The following is a 24211-nucleotide window of genomic DNA, read 5'->3' as shown; positions in this document are numbered from 1 at the left end:
TATTAAACAAAAAATAAGATATCTTATCCACAAATCTTCAACCCATGAAATTAGCTATATCAAGTTGGGAACATAACCTGAAATGAGAAAATTAAATATTAATATTCGTTTTACAAATAATAAATTTTAATCGTGGTAATGTTACATGTTATGAAATATTTACCCAGTAATTCATAAAATTCAACTTTAATTTAAATTTGGAAATTTATAAATTTTAAATTACATCGTTTTAGAAATAATAAATTTTAGTGATGGTAATTTTAGACATTATGAATGTTTGTTTAATCAGCCATTTAAAAAGTTCAACTAAAAGTTAAATTCAACTTTAATGTTTGACCAGACAGTTTAAAAATGTTTGACCAACTTAAACGTTTGACCAGCAATTAAATAAAAAAAATCAAATTTAACTTAAATTTGGAAATTTAAACTTTTTAAATCAAATCTTTTAACTTACCAACTTAAACGTCTGACCAGCAATTAAATAAAAAAATCAACTTTAATTTAAATTTGGAAATTTAAACTTTTTAAATCAAATCGTTTGGAAATTTAAACTTTTTAAATCAAATCGTTTAACTTACCAACTTAAACGTTTGACCAGCAATTAAATAAAAAAATCAACTTTAATTTAAATTTGGAAATTTAAACTTTTTAAATCAAATCGTTTAACTTACCAACTTAAACGTTTGACCAGCAATTAAATAAAAAAATCAACTTTAATTTAAATTTGGAAATTTAAACTTTTTAAATCAAATCGTTTAGAAATTTAAACTTTTTAAATCAAATCATTTAACTTACCAACTTAAACGTTTGACCAACAATTAAATAAAAAAATCAACTTTAATTTAAATTTGAAAATTTAAACTTTTTAAATCAAATCGTTTTAGAAAATAATAAATTGTAATGATGGTAAGTTTAGACGTTATGGAATATTGACTTACCATTTACAAATTTCAAATTTAACTTAAATTTGGAATTTAAAATTCGAAATTGTAATCGTTTTAGAAATAAAAAAATTAATCGCGGTAATGTTACATGTTATGGAATGTTAAACCAGTGATTTACAATTTATTATTGGCCTTACCGGAAAAAGACTAATGATAATATCCATGGATGAAACTTTTTATGTAGAACTTAGAAGAACAACATGTAAAAGAAAAATACAGGAACAATATAAAACTTCAAATAAATATAAAACAACCATTGTAATAGGTATAACACATGAACCGAAAAACTTACTAGAAAAACGTAAAAACATAGAAATATTAGCTTAATCGCCGTTTTTGATTTAGAACTTAAACTGATTTTAAAAAAATTAGTTAACAATGAAAATAAAGATAAAAATGTTAGATTTACAATAACCGGAAGAAAATATGATGTTGACGGAAAAAGATATAACCTTGCCGAAAAATCATATAACATTGTTGGCCATTAAAGTATAATATATAACCTTACCGGGAAATGATTAATCTCGATCTGCATTACCGGAATATAGAAGATGGTGGATGGTGGAGTTAGAGAGAGAGAGAGAGAGATTAAATACAAACAAAAACGGAAAACAAAAATCTTACCGGAAAACCTTGCCTGAAAATCTTACCAGAAAACCGTAATAACTTCAAAATATCAATTCAATCTTGGATTTGATATGCAACCTAAAGAGATTATAACAAAATCATATAACAATTAAAATAAATATAAAAACCATATCGGAAAACCTTATCGGAAAAAGATATTACCTTGCCGGAAAATCAAATAACATTGTTGGCCATTAGATTATAATATATAACCTTACCGGAAAACGATTAATCCCGATCTACATTACCGGAATATAGAAGATGGTGGATGGTGGAGTTAGTAAGTCGAGAGAGAGAGAGAAAGAGAGAGAGAGAGATTAAAATGATTTTTATGGAAAATATTAAGGTTTAAATAAGTTTTTTGGTGTTTGGTCAACATGACACATGACATAATATTAGAGCACATGAGAATGGAAATATGGTGACTGGATTGCACATGTGGACACTGTGGACAGCCTAGAAGAAGGCCATGTGTCCACATTGTATTGCTTTAATAATATTTAAAGATGCTTACTTTCAAGATGCATGTTTGATCTTTCTTAAAATGATTTTTGAAAAAGTTATTTTTTTTTTTGAAAATTGGACTCTTTACATTTCTATAATTAACATTAGTACAAAATTGTATGAAAAATATACTAATTAATGAATGTGTAACACTACCATTTCATCTTGCACAATCATTTCGATGGATCAATCTTCTCCGGGCTTTGAATTATCTTTGAGACGCCAAAGTTTCAGAATACGCACCTTGAGGATACAGTCACTGTTAAGAACATCCAATTGATTCAACATGATGATGTTTGTTGACTCCATCTTCCCGGTGGTGAAAATTTAAAAATAAACAAAACATTAATTGCTGAACAGTAACACTTTTAACCAAAAAACTAAAAAACAAAATGAATGATATAAACAACAAAAAATATAAACCTTAGAAACAAAAAAATTCGTTTTAAACTATATTTGGTGTGATAGTGTAAGAATTGTTGTGTGAAAGTAAAACATTTATATATAGTTCATAGTAAATGATTGAATTTTGGGAGATTTGAATAAAGAATGAATGTATATACGAAATTAATTAAAAACATAAAATTAGGAAATTTCAGTTAGCTTAAATCATGAATGAAAAATAGGGATTTTCAAAATTTGAATTACTAAAATTTAATGTTGTTAAAGTATATTATAAATACAAAATAATTCAATTCATATCTTTAAATCTAGACTATATTTAAACATACGGAATTAACTTATTAATGTGGAAAAATAAGTTACTAATATATTTATTTACATGAATATAATTAATCATCAATTCAATCAATTAAATAATTACCGTATATCTTGAATTGATTATCAATTACCGTATACGAATATCTAAAAGGAAAATTGGTTTTTATTGGTCCAAACTATTTTTTTTTTGCCGGCGGTGGTCCCAACTTTCATTTTGGCTGGCAGCAGTCCCAACTTTCACATACGTTGAAACCACCAGTCCACGACTAACGGATTACAAACTCCGTTAATTAAATGATGATGTGTCGTTTTAGTTGTCTAATACAGATGACTGTGCATCCTACGTGGACCGAGACAGCTGATGTGTACTTAAACATCTGTTTTATACTTAAGATTATTCAAACTTAAAGTCCCAACTTATAACAAGCCCTAATCCCAAATTATATGTAACTCTTAAGAACCCTAATTCCTCTTCAGCCGATTGAAAGACGAAAAAGCCCTAATATTTAACAATGAATAATCAAATACGGGTTTCCTTCCACACTAATGGAGCCTTTGATGTTGCACCACCGATTTTAAGGTACGTTGGTGGAAAAAAAACTTCATTGATGTTAGATGTTGACAAACTTTCTTATTTTGAGCTACTGGATTATGCAATGGAGTATGGTTCACATGAATCGAAAAACGGTCTTTGGTTGTATGGTAAGATTCCTGATGATGGTCGTTTAAAGATGCTATCAAGTGATAAAGAGGTATTCGATTTGTTGTCTTTGATTGGTTCTAGTTCCGTGCCTGCACAAGGTATGGTTTTGTATGTTCAAACTGAAAAGTTAAGAAAGCCCACAACCAATACCCCTGCAACAACCCAACCCATGATTTCTCCAGCCCAACCCATTATCTCTCCAGCCCAGCCCATTATCAGCCCAGCCAAGCCCATTATCCCTGCAGCCCAGCCCATTATCACTGCAACCCAGCCCAGTAGCCAACAAAAAGCATGCTTGAGCCCTAGTTCAGAGGTTAAGAGGTACTCTAAGCTGACAGCTAGAAAACAAGTTCCACCAGTTAAATCACTAGATAAGGATACTAGTACAACACCTAAATCTCCAGATAAGGTTACAACTTTCACACTTGGATCACCAGTTAAGGTTACAGACACAACACTAAAATCACCACCAATTGACACAAATAAAGATGAAATAGATAGTGGTGGGTCAGATTCAGATAGTTCAGAAGATGATGATTCTGAGGATGAGTCATATAAATTTGATTTGGATGATGATGGATCTGACAATGATGATGAAGAGTGGAAAGGTTCAGTTGCTAAGTTACAACAGGTGATTGAGCAAGATGTTGAATCAAAGAGAAAGTTAATTGAAGAGTATGCAAAACAATCTACTGATGCAATTCCTGAAACAGATAGTACTTATGAAGATTCTGATGCTGAAATTGACACACCTGGAGAGAGTGAAGATGATGACATAAGAGGGAAGAAACACAAAATAGATGTTCCAGTTGTTAGTGAAGAAACTAATTGGTCTAAGTTTAAATGGGTTGTTGGGATAAAGTTCCCCACCAGGGATGCTTTCAAAGAAGCAGTTAGTAATTATGCAGTCTCAAATGGTAAAAATGTATACATTGCTACAAGTAACAAGAGTAGAGGAGGACGTGTAGGTGTCAAATGTGTGAAAGGGTGTCCATTTAGTCTCTATTGTTCATTTCATAAGGGCAAGAAGTGTTATATGGTTAAGACTGTTAATGATAAACATAATTGTCAGAAAAACATGGCAAAGAATAGGCAATTGACTGCTAAGTTTACAGCTAAAGACTTGTTGCCTTTATTCAAAGCTAAACCTCTATGGAAAGGAAAAGAGATCCAAGATGCAGTCAAAGAGAAACATAAGGTGCTTATATGTAAATGGTTGGCTTGCAATGCCAAAAAATGTGCATTTAAGATGCTTCATGGGTCAATGAGGGAGCACTACAGTCAAATTGGGTCTTACTTGGCAGCTTTGAAACAATTCAATCCAAATTCAACCTTTGAGTTGGTGACTGCTCCCCCAGGGTTCAATAACCAGGAGCCAGATTCAAACTTGGAGACATTCTTTATGTTTTTTGTGTGTTTTGATGGGGGTGAAAAGGGGGTTTTTAGCTGGTTGTAGGAAATTTTTGTGCTTGGATGGTTGTTTTTTGAAAACATTTTTAGGAGGTATGTTGTTAGCTGCAATAGGGAGAGATGCTAATGACCAAATTTACCCTGTTGCATGGGCTGTAGTTGAAGGTGAGTCTAATGATAGTTGGGAATGGTTCATGGAAGAACTAAGAAAATGCCTAGATGTCCAAGATGGTGGAAAGGACTGGACACTTATGTCTGACCAACAAAAGGTAAGTCTTTACTTTGTTAATATGTAAGTAACAAGTTGTAAGTTATAGATGTCTAAATTGATTATGCAAACTGGAAATATGCAGGGATTAGTGAAAGTTGTGTCTCTGATTTGGAAAAATGCAGAGCATAGAAATTGTGCAAGGCACATCTATGCAAATTGGAAAAAGAAGTTTAAGGGTAAAGACTTGAAGATGTATTATTGGCAAGCATGTAAGGCTTATAATGAGCCTGACTTCAATGATGCTATCAAGGGGATGAGAGACATATCAACTGATGCAATGGAGGCTTTCATGAAACAGAATCCTAATTACTTTGTAAGGTGTTTTCTTAAGAATAATACATCTTGTGATGTCATAGTGAGTAACATGGCTGAGACATTTAATGGGACCATAGTTGAGGCAAGATCTATTCATATTATAAACATTTTAGAGGCTATTAGGGTATCAAAAATGACCAGGATAATTACTAAGCTCTGAAATGTTAGCTCATGATGTGGTTGTGTGCCCAAGGATACAAAAAAAACTTGATAGGGGAAAAAAGTGGGCTCATAAATGTACAGTGTTCCCATCAGCATATAATGTGTTCCAAGTTAAAGATTTTGATGAGGATCTTGCTGTGGATTTGAATAGCAAAACATGTTCATGTAGAAAGTGGGACTTAACATGTATGTTAACCATTAAAGATTTAGATATGTTGATAGGTCTTGCATATGTGTATATAAAAATTGTTTTTTGACAGGTATACAATGCAAGCATGTGGGCTCAGTTGCTGGGTTTCTTGGAAGAAATGTTGAACAGTTTGTTGATGAATATTATCTTAAGGAGACATATTTAAGGACATACTCACACACAATTCCACCCTTGCCTAGTCAAAGGTACTGGCCAAAAGTTGAGCATCCTTTGGACTCTCCTCCCATCAAAAGTCAACCAGGGAGACCAAAGACAAAAAGAAAGAAAGATCCCTATGAAGATCCGAAGAAGCCAGGTAAATTGACAAAACATGGAGGAGAAATGAGTTGCAACAACTGCAAAGAAACTGGTAATAACATTAGAAGGTGTACAAAGCCTAAGACTCAAGCCACATCACAAACTAATGCAAGGGGAAGGTCAACAAGGTTAACTCAAGCCACACGTGAAAGTCAACCAACACAGCAATCAATTGGTTCTAAGAGGCAAAGGGGGATGACAAAAGAGATGTCAAGTCAGCCAACACAACAATCAACAAGTTCTAAGAGGACTAGGGGGAACACAAATGTTAAAGGCAAGGAGAAAGCTACTTGATGGTTTCTGGTTTGCAGCCAAGTGGTTAATGTATTTTGGAATGTTTAAGTTTGGTTAATGTTTTATGCAGACATGTGGTATTTTGTAATGTTTATATATGGAATGTTTTTAATATGTACTATGGTTAATGTATGGAAATTATGCAGACTTGTGGTTAATGTATGGATAATGTATTTTGTAGACTTATGGAAATTATTAATTGATTATTAGTTGTAGTTATTTTGATCAATTTTATGAAGTTAATATGGTATGGGCATTATGGTCATTTTGACAGTTGGTTTGGTCAAAGTTGTGGAAATGATTTGGTTTGGTTATATTTGTGGACATAATCTGGTTTGGTCATATTTGTGGACATAATCTGGTTTGGTCATATTTATGGACTTAATCTGATAAGGGCATTATGGTCATTTTGACAGTTGGTTTATTAAAAATGTTGTGGACATAATCTGGTTTGGTCATATTTGTGGACATAAACTGGTTTGGTCATATTTGTGGTACATATCTTCACATCTATATCACATGTTATGCAGAAGGTTTGGTCATTTATGAAGTTAATTTGATAGGGGCATTATGGTCATTTTGACCAATAAATCTGTTCATTTGGTCAATCTGATATAGAGTCAATGTTTGTGGTTCCTATCTGCACATCTATATCACATGTTATGCAGTAGTCAAAATGTGATTTTGGTAATTGTCAATTTGATATAGACTGGTTTTGGTAATTGGTCAATCTGATAAGTATGCCATGTTGGTCAAACAAAGAAAGTTCATATGAGCATATACACCATGTGCAGATAGAGCATGTTCTTGTAACCATATATCCACATTAACATTAACTTAACATCATTAACATATTTTCATACATTAACAGATTGCATAACAAGATTAACAGATTGCATAACAACATATTCTTGATAGCCAACAGGTCCAAAGGAAACAGATTGCGTTCCAACACAAAGTTTTCACACAAATAAAATCCACCAAAGTGCTATGACAACAATTGCAAAAACCAAAAACACTATTACTCTTCCAATTGGACTTTTTCATTGACAGTTGAAGCTTCAAATTCTTGTTCAATTCTTCCAACATCATGTACTTTAATTTAAAATTTTCTATTTGCATCTCTTGATCTTTTATTGAACTGCATTTCTTTAAGAACTCATCAAAATCTTCTTTCCACATGAAGAATTTGCAGTCTTGATTCTAGCCACAAAGAAAGAATTTGTAGTGTTGATTCTAAACACAAAGAAACAATTAGCAAAATTAAACTTGGAAGCTAAATAATGTACTTACAGGCCATAAAGGGCAACTGCAGAATTCATCCACATTTCGAGAACTTCTGTGACCAGCAACCCTACGAATTGAAATTAAATCGTGTTTGTAGTAGACATTGCCATGTAAATCAAGTTTCAAAATTTTAGGGTTTTTCTTATGAGCAGATGTACAAGATGATGATGAGCTCATTGCGATCAAAATTTTAGTGTGATTAAGGCTTGAGAGTGCAATTGATTCAATTAGGGCTTTTGAGTAATTTGGGGGATTTTGATGTATTTTAACGTTGGGATTTGGGGAGTATGTATAATACACAGCCGGATGACACATCAGCTGTTCCGGTCCACGTAGGATGCACAGTCATCTGTATTAGACAACTAGGACGACACATCATCATTTAATTAACGGAGTTTGTAATCCGTTAGTCGCAGACTGATGGTTTCAACGTATGTGAAAGTTGGGACTGCTGCCAGCCAAAATGAAAGTTGGGACCACCGCCGGCAAAAAAAAAATAGTTGGGACCAATAAAAACCAATTTCCTATCTAAAATTATAATAAATTATGATATATTTAAATTCTGAATCAACATAATATAATTAATAAGAATTTAAATAATTAAGTAATTGATATAAGCTGTGTAAAAATAAGTTAGTATTTTCTTTTTTTATGTATTAACGTTAACACAATTTTAATATAATTAAACAGCAATTTAACAACTGAGTAATTGATATAACATATGGTAAATGGAAATAATTATATATTAACATATACTTAAAATTGGAATCAGCCTCGTATGTTAAAATCCTCGATTGACTAATTTTGAATTAGTCAATCGGTCAAAATTCGTATTCATAGTAACCCTTATGGATGCTTAATCAAAACCTTAGTCAAATGATATATAATAATTTATTAAAATATAGAAACTCCGTAATTAAAGATTCCTTAATCCAATGGCTGATTTGTCCCTAATTTACATAAATTGATTACGGATCTGAATTTATACTCCATATGGTTACATTTTGAGTGACTCAATCAGTCAATTTCATAAATATAAAATTACAAGCAATTATAGTAAATTTAAATCCGTAATCTCTGTACATTAGGTTGTTTTATATTGAATCCGTTGGATGAATTATCAATTAATTATCTCAAATAAATTAAACCTGGTAGGAAGCCTGATGATTAAACTGACCGGAGGTAACGTTGATGGTGAGCATCTTCATCGATGGTGGACCGTAAAGTTAACAGATAAATGAATTGAAGGTAGTCATAGGTGGACGAAGATGAAACCGTCTTTGAGAATGGAGGCGTGAAAGAGGAAAAATTATTTGGATTTCTAGGTTAAGTTATATTATAGTATACAGATTAATAAAATAACATAAATAATAAATATCGTAACTAATTAATAATTATAATTATTAATAGTTATAGTTATATTAAATACAATTATTAATCATTATTAAAGATGAAATTAAAGTTAAAGAGAATCATTAAAGAGAATTGATTGTATCTTATTTTAATTTATTTTTGATTTATTTTATTAACATGAAAATTAGACAAGTGATAAATATACATGGAAAGTCTAAGCAACACCTAATAGAAAGAGGGAAAGTTGAGTTAAAGCTTATTGGTTTAATAGTATGTACAGATTTAATTTTTTATTTATTACCATCCCTAAAATAAGAATCATTATGATAATATTAGATCATTAATCATATGGTTGATTTGATAATTATGTTAAAATCATTATACCATGTATATATCATAATTGATTATAATTTTGAAATTCCGTAATCAAAGTAATCATTAATCATATGGTTGATTTGTTCCTAATATAGAGAAATTTAATTGCAATCGATTACGGATTTCAAGTTTACTTCCAATTAATTGGTCAAATCTCATAAATCTAAAATTAAAACCATTATTTATCAATTAATAAATTAAACAATTAAACATTAAGCAATAATATAAAAATAACAAACTGACATTTGATCAAACACCTGGTGGACAAACCTAAATTAGTGTATGAAATCACAGAAAAAAATATAATTTCATGTGAATCAACATAAACAACATAATACCTGACGCTTTAAGTGACCTGTAGTAACGTTGATGGTTTGTTAACACAGTCATTGGCATGACGAATTGCTGTTGATCAAACGTCCGACTGGTGAAAAGCTTCATCGACGGTGGACGGTTAATTTGCCAGATAAGTGAAATGAAGGTAGAGATATGTGAAAGAACAAGATGGAGGCGTGAAATAGGGGATGATCGATTTGGGTTTAACGTAAAATACGTTATAATGAATAATGTAAAAGGAATAATATAAATGATATAAATTAATATTAATAATAAATAATCATTAAATAGAATTTATTGTCTAGTATTTTTATTTATTTTAGAATTTTTTTATTCACATAAAAAATAGAGAAGTGATAGATAATAATGGAAAGTTTAAAAATCCACCAATAAGAAGTGGCAATGTTGAGTTAACTCATTTGTTTTAATAGTATAGTTAGATTCCGGTCTGACCGTCGGTTCAACGGTTCCGAGTCAATCGCAAACCCGGGAAACCGGCCGGGTTTATTGAAAACGGGTTAAATAGTATGAACCGGACCGCTGCAGACGCCGGGTCCCGGTCCGACCGGTCCGGGTTTCAAAACAATGGTTTCTCTGGCAAACATCTCACTGGAAAAACGTGGCGGCTAACTGACACCCTATCAAGGAACAACACCCCGCCGCCATGATCAACACCGTGGAAAGACACCATGCCACAATGCATGCGCCCCACCGCGGATCACCATCGAGCCACCATGCGTGCACGCCACCGCGGAATAACACCGCGCCACATGCATGCCCGCGCCACGACATAACACCACGACGCCATGGTGCATGCCATTATGCATGAGCTTCGCCGCCATGAAGCCACAACGCGCCATCATGCATGTGCGCTGCCGCCGAACAACACTGCACGACCACGAGCCGCTTAGCTCCAACTGGGAGGAACACCGTGCCACCGCGATTCAACACCTCGCCACCATGCATGCGTGTCGCTAAACAACACGCCGCCATCATGCTTGCGTGCCACTGCGGATCACCACTCTGCCGTCAGACATGCGCGCGGTGGCCGGAACAACAATCCCGCCACCATGCGTGCGCCACTACAACAAGTGAACTCCGCCACCTTCCATGAGCGCCGTCGCGAATCAATACTCCGCTCACCATGCATGGTATCAACACTCCACCTACCATGCATAAGTGCAGTCGCGGATCACCCTTCAGCCACCCTACATCCGCGCCGCCATAATGCATGCACGCAGTCGCATATCACATTCCGCCACCTTGTCCGGCTGGCAAAACTATTACACCGCTGACGACATGCGGGTTCTCAGTTCCAACATGGTTGCCGCGAGCAAACATGCTCTGCGCCACCGGCATCACACCATACGCCAACGCGTAAACCAACCACAAGTAAAAGGCACCAACTTTAGTCACCACGGAGTGGCGCGGTTCAAATCCGGTCACCGCGGACAACATACCCGCATCGACGATTCAAACTCCGGATACCGTAGCACGACATCTCCGAGGACATTGCGAAAGTATAACAGAGAGTCGAGGAGCAAGTAAATGCAAACATCTTCTGTTGTATTTACATGGCGACATATAGATGTATATATGTATGAAAATGAAAATGACACGTGAAGGTGGTGGTGTTTAGAAAGTGAAAGGAAATTAATTTCTAAATTTTCATAACAGACCCTAAAGTATGGCATGATATTTATCATGATCTATAAATAATTCAAAACATGAGTTTTGCATGTACAAGAAAAAGCCGTAGACTGCGACTGTGAATGACGGGTGCGGAACGTGCGTTACAAACAAAGCACGGATGGCTACTTATCTTTCAAGTAAGTGAATTATTTTTCACAAAAATCTCAAACTTTTTGCTTATATTAATTTTGTTTACGTAATAAGCAAAATAAAACAAAATAAAAAGTTGGAGTATATAAAATTTGCAATAAAAGTTAAATGCATATTAATGCAAAAACATACGGCTACCCGCTAAATCTAAGGACGGGAAAGATCCGCTTAAAACGGATGCGCTCCGCCCATAACGCCAAAGTTAAGATTGACAAGTTTAGCACAAGAGATTACGACATTCGCAACAATGAGACGTACAATGTGTATGCGTTGAACAAACTCGATGGCACGCCTGTTTATAACGTGGCGTAGCTGCGAAATATTATACGTAAATCGATTTCATTTTATATAAAGGCAGGCAGAAAGCCGCGATATTAATATAAACGATACTCCATTGTTGGCAATCTAAATTAGCGTGAATTAAATGATACTTCTTTTAACGCGCGCTGGAAATACTCCGGTTCCACCGCGTTGGACACACTCCGGTCCACCGTGTCGAGCACGTTCCGATCTAAACAAACATGCTCAGGTCCATCGCGTCGAACACGTTCCGATCAAAACCACTACGTGCCAAACATAAAGGTTGGAGAACCTGATAATAACCCAAACGGTCACGCACCAAACATAAAGGATGGGGAACATGATAATAACCCAAACGGCCACACGCCAAAACATTTAGGTTGGGGAACCTGATAATAACCCAAGACGGACACGATTCGTTCCATGCGCCCCGGACACGTTCTGTTCAAGACGGACACGATCTGTCCCACGCGCCCCGAACACGCTCCCCCCAAATTCACCATCATGATTTTAAAACCTCTTAAAAACCGTTAATTTTAATCCTAAAGCACTCCTGATTAAGTCAAAAGCTCCCCTTTCTTCAAAAAGAGCAACTACGAACTTGGGGGACTTGTAGGGGTATGGTCCCAAACTCCCGGTTCGACCCTTTACTTATTACATTACGTTTCGCATTTGTTATATTAGTATTGTTACTCACTAAGGCCCAACGGGCTGAGGGGGTTGTGGAGGTAACCCCTAACCGGGCTTGGCCCACTAAGGTTAGGGTTCATGATGGTTGCCATGGAGTCTCTTATATAAAGGACATTCATATCTCATTTGAAGGGATTCTCACTTGGACTCTCATGGCCTCCACCAATATTTTTGTGTATGTAAAAAAGTGTTTACTCTTAGCAGTCATCTCCATTCCCCAGGTCTTTCCATGGCAGGTTTCGAGCAACTAGAGAAGAAGATCGAGGTGCGGGTTCGTTAGTGTCCAAAACCGAAGAGAACATCCATCAGCCCAGACGAGGTGTGATTTCATGTTTCTTCAAACTCTTAAAGATCACTTAGATTGAGCTTAAATTCGTGAATGAAGAGGAGGTTTGAGAGTTTGTAGCAAATTATGAACAAACTACAGAACTTGTACTTACAGGATCGGATTATAACGCGTGTTTATCACAAATATAGAGATAAACCCACCTTTGAACTTTGAACAAAAGATAATTCTTGATTAATCCGAGATAATATTCATTGTTTTGGGATAGGATTTCATTCAGGAACATTCCCGAACCTTGAATTTGAATTAAAACACATTTAGGATAAGGATTAAACCATAAACGAGCAGAAAACCGGGTTAAACGAGCTGAACTTCGAAGCACAACGAATCAGCTGTTGGTGTAGCATGGTCGCATCATGCGGCCACACCAGCCACTTTCGTCGTGCGGCGCGGAAAGGTGGTTTTGCCTGCAGTTTCATTTTTGACATAACGTGCCCCTATATTTTGTAACTTTTATTCGAATTGTTGAAACTTGATATTTAAAATACGTTAACAAGTTATAAAGATACTAATACCTGACAAATGAATAACATCACTTCCATTAATAATCCAAGACCCGAATTATAGTACGGGTCGGGTTCAACGAAAACGAAAAATAACGAATGTTACATGTTTAGAAATGGTAACATCTTTAGTTGCTTCTACATAGAGAAATTGCAACTCCCAACAGTTGTAACTCTCTTATGACTAGTGACTTCCTCAAGGTCACTGGTGATTTTTGTCGATCACAAGTTATGCCAGTTGAAACTTACTCTCCTTAATAACATCTGGACATTTGTAAACAATCATTGCTTTAGCACTTCAATAGTTCAATGGTAAATCAAGTTTCAGAAAGCTTCAGTTAAACATTATGAAGTTGAAACATAACGTAAAACTTTCATTTGACAAGAACATAATATAATCATCACCTACCACTATTCACAAGCAGTTGGCAGATACTTTGTATATTTGTATTATTAGTTATAAGAAAATTTTACCACAACAAAATTAATACCTTTTTTACAAGTTCCTAGAAGTTATACTCTGAAAATGGGATGTTACATCCCAAAATTCATTTCTTATTTTATTAAACACAAGATGACCGGGTGCATGCGTGTAACACCCCGTAACCGCAGCGGAAACGTACACGGGATGCAACAGACACATCTGATATCAACAGCATTGCTTATAAAGAAAATACCACTACATTAATTTATAACATATTACATTGTTGCGAGTTGCGTTACTGTCTAGGTGTTACACACATATATTACCAATAAGACATTAATATATATTCATTACAAAATACAGAGCAGCAAGCTTCCAACAGGTAGCACAGATAGTTAAGCACATATCAATCATTCCAACCTGGGCATACCTAGAAAGCATGTAAAGAAAACGGGTCAACTACGAATAGTTGGTGAGTTTCACTAATTTAAATAAACCATAGATCAGTATAAAAATCATATGTTAATGATGAAATTATGCTAAGCCCGTTAATGAAAACTCTATTAACCCAAAAACACATTAAATGACCCCTGGGGACACTGTTAACCCAGAACATATCCAATAACCCCTGGGGACACTGTTAACCCAGTACATATCAAATAACCCCTGGGGACACTGTTAACCCAGCGCATATCAAATACCCTCTGGGGACACTGTTAACCCAGAACCATATCCAATAACCTCTGGGGACACTGTTAACCCAGAACCATATCCAGTAACCTCTGGGGACACTGTTAACCCAGAAACATATCCAATACCCTCTGGGAACACTGTTAACCCAGAAATATATCTAATAACCCTCTGGGAACTAAGTTACCCCAGAACAATTCCACCCGATAAACAAATTATCTATTCTATGCATCATACCATATATATATATATAAAAATATACAAGTGTTTCCATACGATCGGTATGTACTTAGATAATTTAACACAATCATGCTTTCCGCCCCGGGAAAATATTTAAAACAGTTCATTAAAAGGGGCTCGTGAAAACTCACCTTTTTGTGAATCGGTGGGTAATACAATGAACAGCTACGTGCCTGGATCTGTAATATAATATCTAGTCGTTACTATATAATTCCCATAAACTAAATCCGTATTAATCGGTACATCTGGGGACATTGTTAACCCAGTACTGTACTCGATCCGGGGACAACGTTAACCCCGCGACACTTCTAAGGACTCAGATGGTAACATTGCTTAGAGTTTGACAGTCAATTTAGTTAAAGTGATGAAATTATAGCTCGGTTTGACACCCCGTTTGGCCGCGGGGCCCGTTTCCGGTATTTCGGTGCCGGAAACGGTAAAATCGGGTAAAATTACCCAAATCATCCGAATTATTTTCGGATGATTTATTTTTACTTAATTTACTTAGATTTATGAAAATAGTCCATTTTTAAAGTTTTCGTGTACCAGTCAGCTCGCTTATGCGAACTTTGCCGGTTTACACGTTTTAAGCTTTAGATATTTGTTTTTACGTTCTTTTTAGCACAAATAATTACCCGTTTAGTCTCGGGTCTTGAAATTTTGCACAAAACTTATTTTGACAGAAAGAAAATTTTACAAAATTTTTCCAGATTTATTTTCTTATATATACATTTATTTATCTATTTTTAAACCTTTTTAATACACTAAATATGTCAAAAATTCCAAAACACTTTAGAAAAATCCCAAATTTTTCTGGGATGATCTCTGTCATCCTCATAACTTCCTGGAATTTTTCCAGATTTATTTTCCTATATTTACATATATTTATCTATTTTTAAATCTTATTAAAACACTAAATATGTCAAAAATACCAAAACACTTTAAAAAAATCCCAAATTTTTCTGGGATGATCTCTGTCATCCTCATAACTTCCTGGAATTTTTCCAGATTTATTTTCCTATATTTACATTTATTTATCTATTTTTAAATCTTATTAAAACACTAAATATATCAAAAATAACAAAACTCTTTAGAAAAATCCCAAATTTTTCTGGGATGATCTCTGTAATCCTCATGACTTCCTGGAATTTTTCCAGAATTTAAAACTTATTTTTCAATCCATTTTCACCCAAAACCGAGCTAGAAAGCCCTAGAACTCGTTTCACCGAAAAGCCTACTTAGACTTTTCCAACTGAGCTCAAATTTTGTGGGTGGCTTTTATATGTTATAAAAAGCTTATCTTAAATTTTCCAGAATTTTTCATCATGTTTAGCTATTTTTCACTATTTTTGGCCAAAACCGAGCATTAAATTCACCAAATATTCATCTTTTATCCAAAAATTACCAAAAATTCACAGATCTCATATTTTCATGTGTGGATCATATCTGTGAAATTTCGTGACCCGACTCTAAGCACACAAAAATCTGTCCAAATCTCATATACACACGAAAACCGAACTATCTTGTGTTTTCTAGCTTTAGATCGCAAGGATCTCGGTTTCTAGCCTTTGCTAGCCGCTAGATACAACACTTACAAGCACAATAACACTATACCAAGCAAACTATACCAACAATCAAACCATTTCTTTCATAGTGTCGGTTTTTATGTAAAAACAAAGGTTTTAACCGGAAAAATCCGTTCTCGACTCTTTTTACTCATTTCTTGGACCAAGATCCCTTGTATAACATGTATACATCTCTTGATCATGCAAGAGTCGGTTTCATCTCGGGTTTTCACCCATCTTTCACTTGGAAATCCATTTTAACAAGATTTTAACCGTAAAATTTTATTCTAAACACTTTTAACTCATTACTTGGATCAAGATCCTTTGTATAACTTGTATACATCCCTTGATCATACGAGAACCGGTTCCATCTCGGGTTTTCACCCATATTTCACTTGGAACCTTTTGTTCTTGCAAAAACAACTCAAAACTAAGTAATTAACACCAAAGATTATGTATTGTAACATGCTTATACCTTCAAAATCTTGGTTAAAATATGATGATCTTGGAAGAAAACTTGAAAGTGTTAGAGATTTGAGAGAGTTTGAGAGAGTTTTTGTGTAGTAAAGAAAAGAAAAATGGATTGTGTGGGTGTATAACCATGGCCGGCCAAGGGTGGTGTGGGGGGGGGCCCACAAGTTCAATATTAGCCACACATTTGGATTACACAATCCGGATAATGTTGTGGATAGTCTGGTTCAGTTCGTTTCTCGTTTAAACTCGTAATTCGGCTTAAAACGAGCATAAAATGGTCGTTTTCCGGGTTAAAATAAAATTTACATAAAACTGATTTAAAAACTTTAAAAACTTAACCCATGACATTAAAACATCATATTATTAATAATTACGCATCTTTTTCGGCTTGATTGATCGTCTCTTGCTTGGTTTGGTGTTAAAGGTTTCGTTTAGCGTACCGACGTACCATTAAATCGAAATCCTTTTTCTGTGCTATAATTTACTTATCCCGAAGCATTAATACTTCGTAAATATCACTAAACATTATATACTTCGTCTATAATGTAATTCCCGATTCGTTCGGGTTTCAATAATCGTTCATTGGTTAATTGTAATTCCAATATGATTCACTATATAATTGAGTATGATTCATACTGTGAACCATATATATTCGTATAAACGTGCTATAACTCATATAATCAATATTAAATAACACGTAAATAGTATATTCCGGCTAGGGTATACCTGAATTTGCCGGAATCGTTACATTCTCCCCCCGTTATAAAAATTTCGTCCTCGAAATTTTACGCGTCAACTACTTCCTTTTGAGGAAATAGGTGGGGGTATTTCTTCCGAAATTCGTCCTTTCGTTCCCAAGTAAATTCTGGGCCTCGTTGCGAATTCCATCTAACTTTGACTAACGAAATCTTATTGTGTCTAAGTTGCTTGATTTTACCGTCCACTATTTCGATGGGCTCCTCTACGAAGTTGAGCCTATCACTTATTTGAACACCCTCTAAGGGTAACACCGATGTCTCATCCGCCAGACATCTTTTCAAATTTGACACATGAAACACGTTATGAACTGCACTTAGTTCCTCAGGCAGTTCTAGTCGGTAAGCTACCGGACCGATTTTCGCAGTAATAATGAATGGTCCAATATATCTAGGGGCCAACTTCCCCGCCTTTCCAAATCTGACCACTCCTTTCCAGGGTGATACTTTCAGATATACTTTTTCACCCTTCTCAAATGACAACGGTTTTCGACGGGTATCGGCATAACTCTTCTGCCGGTCCCGCGCGGCTTTTAGGTTGTTCTTAATTTCAAGAATCTTACTGGTCGTCTCCTGGACCAGATCCGATCTAATGACCTGCGGGTCTCCCGCTTCAAACCAGCAAAGTGGTGATCGGCACTTCCGCCCATACAATGCTTCATAAGGTGCTGCCTTTATACTGCTATGGTAACTGTTATTATAGGAAAATTCAACGAGTGGGAGATGTTGATCCCAATTTCCCTTAAAGTCCAGTACGCAGGCACGAAGCAAATCCTCCAAAGTTTGAATGGTCCTCTCAGACTGACCATCGGTCTGAGGGTGGTAAGCTGTGCTTAGGTCAATACGTGTTCCCAATGCTTCTTGAACAGCTTGCCAAAGTTTGGAGGTGAAATGGCTATCCCTATCGGAGATGATCGAGATGGGGATGCCATGACGAGACACTATTTCATTTATATAAATTTGCGCAAGTCTCTCGGTGTTATAATTATTTCTAATTGGAATAAAATGTGCCGATTTGGTTAATCGATCCACGATTACCCAAATCGCATCATGACCTCGGGGCGTCTTGGGGAGATGCGTCACAAAATCCATTGTGATCTGTTCCCACTTCCACTCCGGAATTTCCGGTTGTTGCAACATTCCCGAAGGTTTCTGGTGCTCCGCCTTAACCCTCGCACACGTCGTACACTTGCCGACGTATGTGGCTATATCCTTTTTCATACCTGGCCACCAGTAAAATTCTTTCACATCCTGGTACATTTTATCAGATCCCGGATGTATGGAATATTTCGACTTATGCGCTTCGTCCATGATTAATTCACGAAGGTCATGGAGGGTCGGGATCCAAATCCGATTTTTGAAATAGAGAATTTCGTCCACACGCTGTTCGAAATTCTTCTCATTCCCGTAAAGTCCTTCTTTATCCAATTGGTCCTCTTTCAACGCCTCGCGTTGAGCGACTCGAATCAAATCCGAGAGGTTTGACTGGACTATCATTCCCAACGCCCGCACTCGCAATGGTTTAACCCGATCCTTCCTACTCAAGGCATCGGCTACGACGTTAGCCTTGCCGGGGTGATATCGAATGTCACAGTCATAGTCACTTAGTAACTCGACCCGCCTTCGTTGTCTCATATTCAGTTCTTTCTGATCGATTATGTGCTGCAAACTTTTATGATCAGTGAAGATGGTGCACTTTGTACCGTAGAGGTAGTGTCTCCAGATTTTAAGTGCAAAGATGACTGCTCCCAGTTCCAAGTCATGAGTAGTGTAGTTTTTCTCATGAACTTTTAACTGTCGAGACGCATAGGCTATGACCTTTTTATTTTGCATTAGCACGCATCCTAACCCTTTACGGGATGCGTCACAATATACAACAAATCCATCGTCTCCGTCGGGGAGACTTAAGATTGGCGCTTGACACAACCTTTGCTTTAGCGTTTGAAACGCCGTTTCCTGCTCTTCACCCCATTCATATTTCCGATCCTTTTGAGTCAGGAGGGTTAAAGGTTGGGCGATGCTGGAAAAGTTCTCTATAAATCGACGATAGTATCCAGCTAAGCCTAAGAATTGGCGGATTTCCTTTGGAGATTTAGGCGCTTGCCAACTCTTAATCGCTTCAACCTTACTCGGATCAACGTGTATTCCTTGATGGTTTATTACGTGACCGAGGAATTGCACCTCTTGTAACCAGAAGTTACACTTGGAGAATTTTGCATACAACTTCTCCTGATCCAAAAGCTCCAAAATTAACCTCAAATGTCGCTCATGTTCTTCTTTACTTTTTGAATATATCAAAATATCGTCAATAAATACAATGACGAATTTGTCGAGGTAGGGTTTACAGACTCGGTTCATGAGATCCATGAATACCGCTGGCGCATTTGTTAGCCCAAAAGGCATAACTAAAAATTCGTAGTGGCCGTAGCGAGTCCGAAACGCGGTTTTTGGGATATCCTCCTCTTGAATTCTAACTTGGTGGTATCCCGATCTAAGATCAATTTTTGAGAAATAGCTCGCACCTTGTAGTTGGTCGAACAAATCGTCGATTCGGGGAAGAGGATACCTATTTTTGATGGTTAATTTGTTCAATTCCCTGTAGTCAATGCACATTCGAAGGCTTCCGTCCTTCTTTTTCACAAATAGTACAGGTGCACCCCACGGGGAATAACTGGGACGTATAAACCCCTTATCCAACAATTCCTGCAACTGGTTGGATAATTCTTGCATCTCGGACGGTGCAAGTCTGTAAGGGGCCTTAGCAACAGGGCCGGCTTGAGGTAATAAGTCGATTCTGAATTCGACTTGTCGGGTTGGCGGTAATCCAGGAAGTTCTTCTGGGAAAACTTGTGGAAATTCGCGTACCACGGGAATATTGTCCACTCGTTTTTCCTCAGAATCAGTGGCCGTCAGGCTCGCTAGATACGCCACACATCCCTGACGCATATATTTTAGCGCCTTGAGGTGAGATATAAATGGCATCATATTGCCCGACTTATCACCCTGCACTAATACTTCTTCGTCATCCGACACCCGGATTTTGACGAGTTTCTTTTCACAATTTATCTCTACCTTGTTGCGTGCTAACCAATCCATTCCCACTATCACATCAAAACTACCCAGTTCTACAGGTAACAAGTCAATCAGGAAGGATTGTTCGTTTAGAATAAAAGGACAATTCCGAACAATTTGATTGACTAACATGGTCTTACCGTTAGCAACTTCTACGGTATAGGGTTCTATGGATTCACTAACCGGCATGTTTGCTAATGACAGGAATTTAACGGAGACGAAACTTCTATCAGCACCCGTATCAAATAATACAGAAGCGTAATGGTCAGAAACAAGGAATGTACCTGTCACTACGCTGGGGTCCTGACGTGCTTCGCTCGCCCCTATCACGAAAGCTCGGCTTCTCGCCGGGTTGGACGACGATGCCTGACCCGCGGGTTGCCGCCCATTTCTTCCTTGATTCAGCTTCGGACAGTTTTTCTTGAAGTGATCTGTGCTACCGCATTCGTAGCAAGCACGGCTGGTGGTCACCAATTGGTTTCCTTGGGGGTTTTGCTGTTGGGTTGGTTGGTTCCTAAATGATTGCGCACGGATAGGTTGCGGTTGACGGTTCAGGTTGTTCAAGTTTGTCCTACAACTGGGTGCGTAGTGCCCAATCCTGCCACACCGGTGGCACACCACCTCTTTGCACACGCCACCATGGTGGTAACCACATTTCCCACATTTAGGAAACGTTCCCCTCTGCGGTTCTTGCCTTCCGTCCGAACTAGTCATGGCGTAGTTCTGGGCAGTGGGTCTAGCACGTTTACCTTGTTGCTTCTCCCGGATCCTATTGTCATACGTACCTCGCTTTCCTCCAGCCGACTCTCCTGTCGCCTTTAGCGATCCACTCCTTAAGAAATCATACGTGACAATACCAGCCTGTGTCACTGCACCCTCATACGTCTGGTGTCCTCCCGCGTTAACTATACTCCTCACTACTGGAGTAAGTCCCCAAATATAACGTTTCACCCTCTTTGACTCTGGGGGTGACCAACCACGGCACTAATCGTGACAGTTCATTAAACCGGTTGGTATATCCCAAGTGGTCCGCCCCATGCATTTCCAGGTTCCACAACTCATGTTCCAGTTTCTGCAATTCATTCTTTGGGCAGAAATGTTTCAAAACAAGATCCTTAAGCTCTGTCCAGGTCATGCGGTTTGTCGCCGCCTGACCTCGAGTCTGTACTATGGTGTTCCACCATGTCAAGGCATGGTCTGTGAACGTACAGGTGGCGTACTTAACGACACAATCCTCGGGACAGTTGCTGATATTCACCACTGACTCTATTTTCTCTAACCATTTCACTAACCCATTCGGTCCTTCCGACCTGTTAAACTCTAAAGGCTTGCATAACATAAAGTCCTTGATTGAACAACCCCTGGATGGTCCAGTGCGGTTGGTTTCTACAGTAGGTATGGGGCCATTACTGTCGGGTAGCGACCACCGTAGGCGGTGCGTCATTACTCGGAATCGTGTTATCGGTAGGTGGAGGATTAGCATTATGTTTCCCGCCATTATTTATGGGCGTTTGATTGCTCGGAGGGGTTGGATTAGATGAGTTATTAATACTGGCGGCGATGCGCGATACTATATCCGGTATCGCCGCCTCCAACTGTTGAGCAATCAAACGGCTCACAACTACTTCCGATATTTTCGTTGATCGTTTCGGTGCCATTCTACACAACATCAAGAAAACACATATAATTAATACCATTCCAAATTATGAAACACAAAACACATTCCATACATTAATAAACATTAGTACATATTACACAAACATCCGTTTACATACTTCCCAGTCATCATTACATAACTAAGTTTTAATACACAGGGCCTATGTTGGTATCATTCTCGACATAACCCGCAATGGGTCAGTGCTTGAATGATACCCTAAAGTATCGATAATGATATGCCCTACAAGAGACCCCCTATGGGCCAGTGGTTGTATCATAACTAAACAAGATTCACTTCATGTTAGCATCACCACTAACTGCTCACATGGAGTATCAAAAAGCGGTTCAAGATTCTACCATCTAACACATCTACACATGGTGGTAAACCAACCCCACCAACACCGCCATCAGCACCACCAACACCGCCACCATAACCCGGATTCGGGTTTCCATCTGGCCGATCAACCAGTGGGAGTATGAGCACTCCCTCTTTAACTGGTTAATAGCATACTGGTGGTCCAGTATGCTGTCCCCGAGGTACGCCCGCCTCTGTACCCCCACGACCAGGGCGGCAGAGTGCTCGTTCACCTGTTCGGTGAGAACACGTAACCAAGCCGCCAAGTCCCGCTCCTGCCTTGGAAGACCCCACACAGGTAGGGTCGCAGGCTCGGGTTGGGGGCGGGAAGACTCGCCCCGGTGGTATGTGGATCTGGGTGGGGTAACTGTGGGCGGGACATACGGGGGCACTGATCCGCGCCGTGAGGCGGGGACCGTGTCTGGGGGAATCGGGGCGGTCTGTGGTGCGGGCGGGGTAGGAGACCTGGTAACCCTAGCAGGGGAGGGTAAACTAGCACTCCTAGCTGGGGTGGTCTGTCTAGAAGTACTATGACTAGCCTCCGAAGGCTCGGAGATGGGTGCTACACTTGGGCTTCCAGAGGCCCCGGAACTGACCTCTTCCGGGTCCTCTTCCGTCGACACACTAGGTGTTCTTGCCATTTTTACCTGCACACAAGTTAACAAACATATAGTCCCTTTCCATAGTGTAATTCATAATTAAATTAATCATGCACTTACTTATACAATTTTGCCACATAATAATATTATTATACATTTACACATATGTTGCCAATTTTACCTATTTAAGTCCCCCGTGACTTCCCCTGAATTCCCTCGTGCAGACAAGCCTGTTATTATGTTCCGGACCATAATAACCCACTTGTCCATCCAAGTTCATCCCGATCTCGTCACAATATATTATTAGTTGATATTCAGATCCTATAATACTTGAGCTACTGGTTATATTTTAGGTATCTTTTTCAGACATCCTAATTCTTTATAACCAATGACTCTGATACCAAGTTCTGTAACACCCCGTAACCGCAGCGGAAACGTACACGGGATGCAACAGACACATCTGATATCAACAGCATTGCTTATAAAGAAAATACCACTACATTAATTTATAACATATTACATTGTTGCGAGTTGCGTTACTGTCTAGGTGTTACACACATATATTACCAATAAGACATTAATATATATTCATTACAAAATACAGAGCAGCAAGCTTCCAACAGGTAGCACAGATAGTTAAGCACATATCAATCATTCCAACCTGGGCATACCTAGAAAGCATGTAAAGAAAACGGGTCAACTACGAATAGTTGGTGAGTTTCACTAATTTAAATAAACCATAGATCAGTATAAAAATCATATGTTAATGATGAAATTATGCTAAGCCCGTTAATGAAAACTCTATTAACCCAAAAACACATTAAATGACCCCTGGGGACACTGTTAACCCAGAACATATCCAATAACCCCTGGGGACACTGTTAACCCAGT

The sequence above is a fragment of the Bidens hawaiensis genome, unplaced genomic scaffold (assembly GCF_021521415.1).
Source record: "Bidens hawaiensis isolate Kalapana, Puna unplaced genomic scaffold, B.hawaiensis_p1.1 tig00062840_1, whole genome shotgun sequence".
NCBI classification, from domain to species: domain Eukaryota; kingdom Viridiplantae; phylum Streptophyta; class Magnoliopsida; order Asterales; family Asteraceae; genus Bidens; species Bidens hawaiensis.
The sequence above is the reverse complement of the archived record's forward strand: the minus strand, read 5'-3'. Positions refer to the sequence as shown.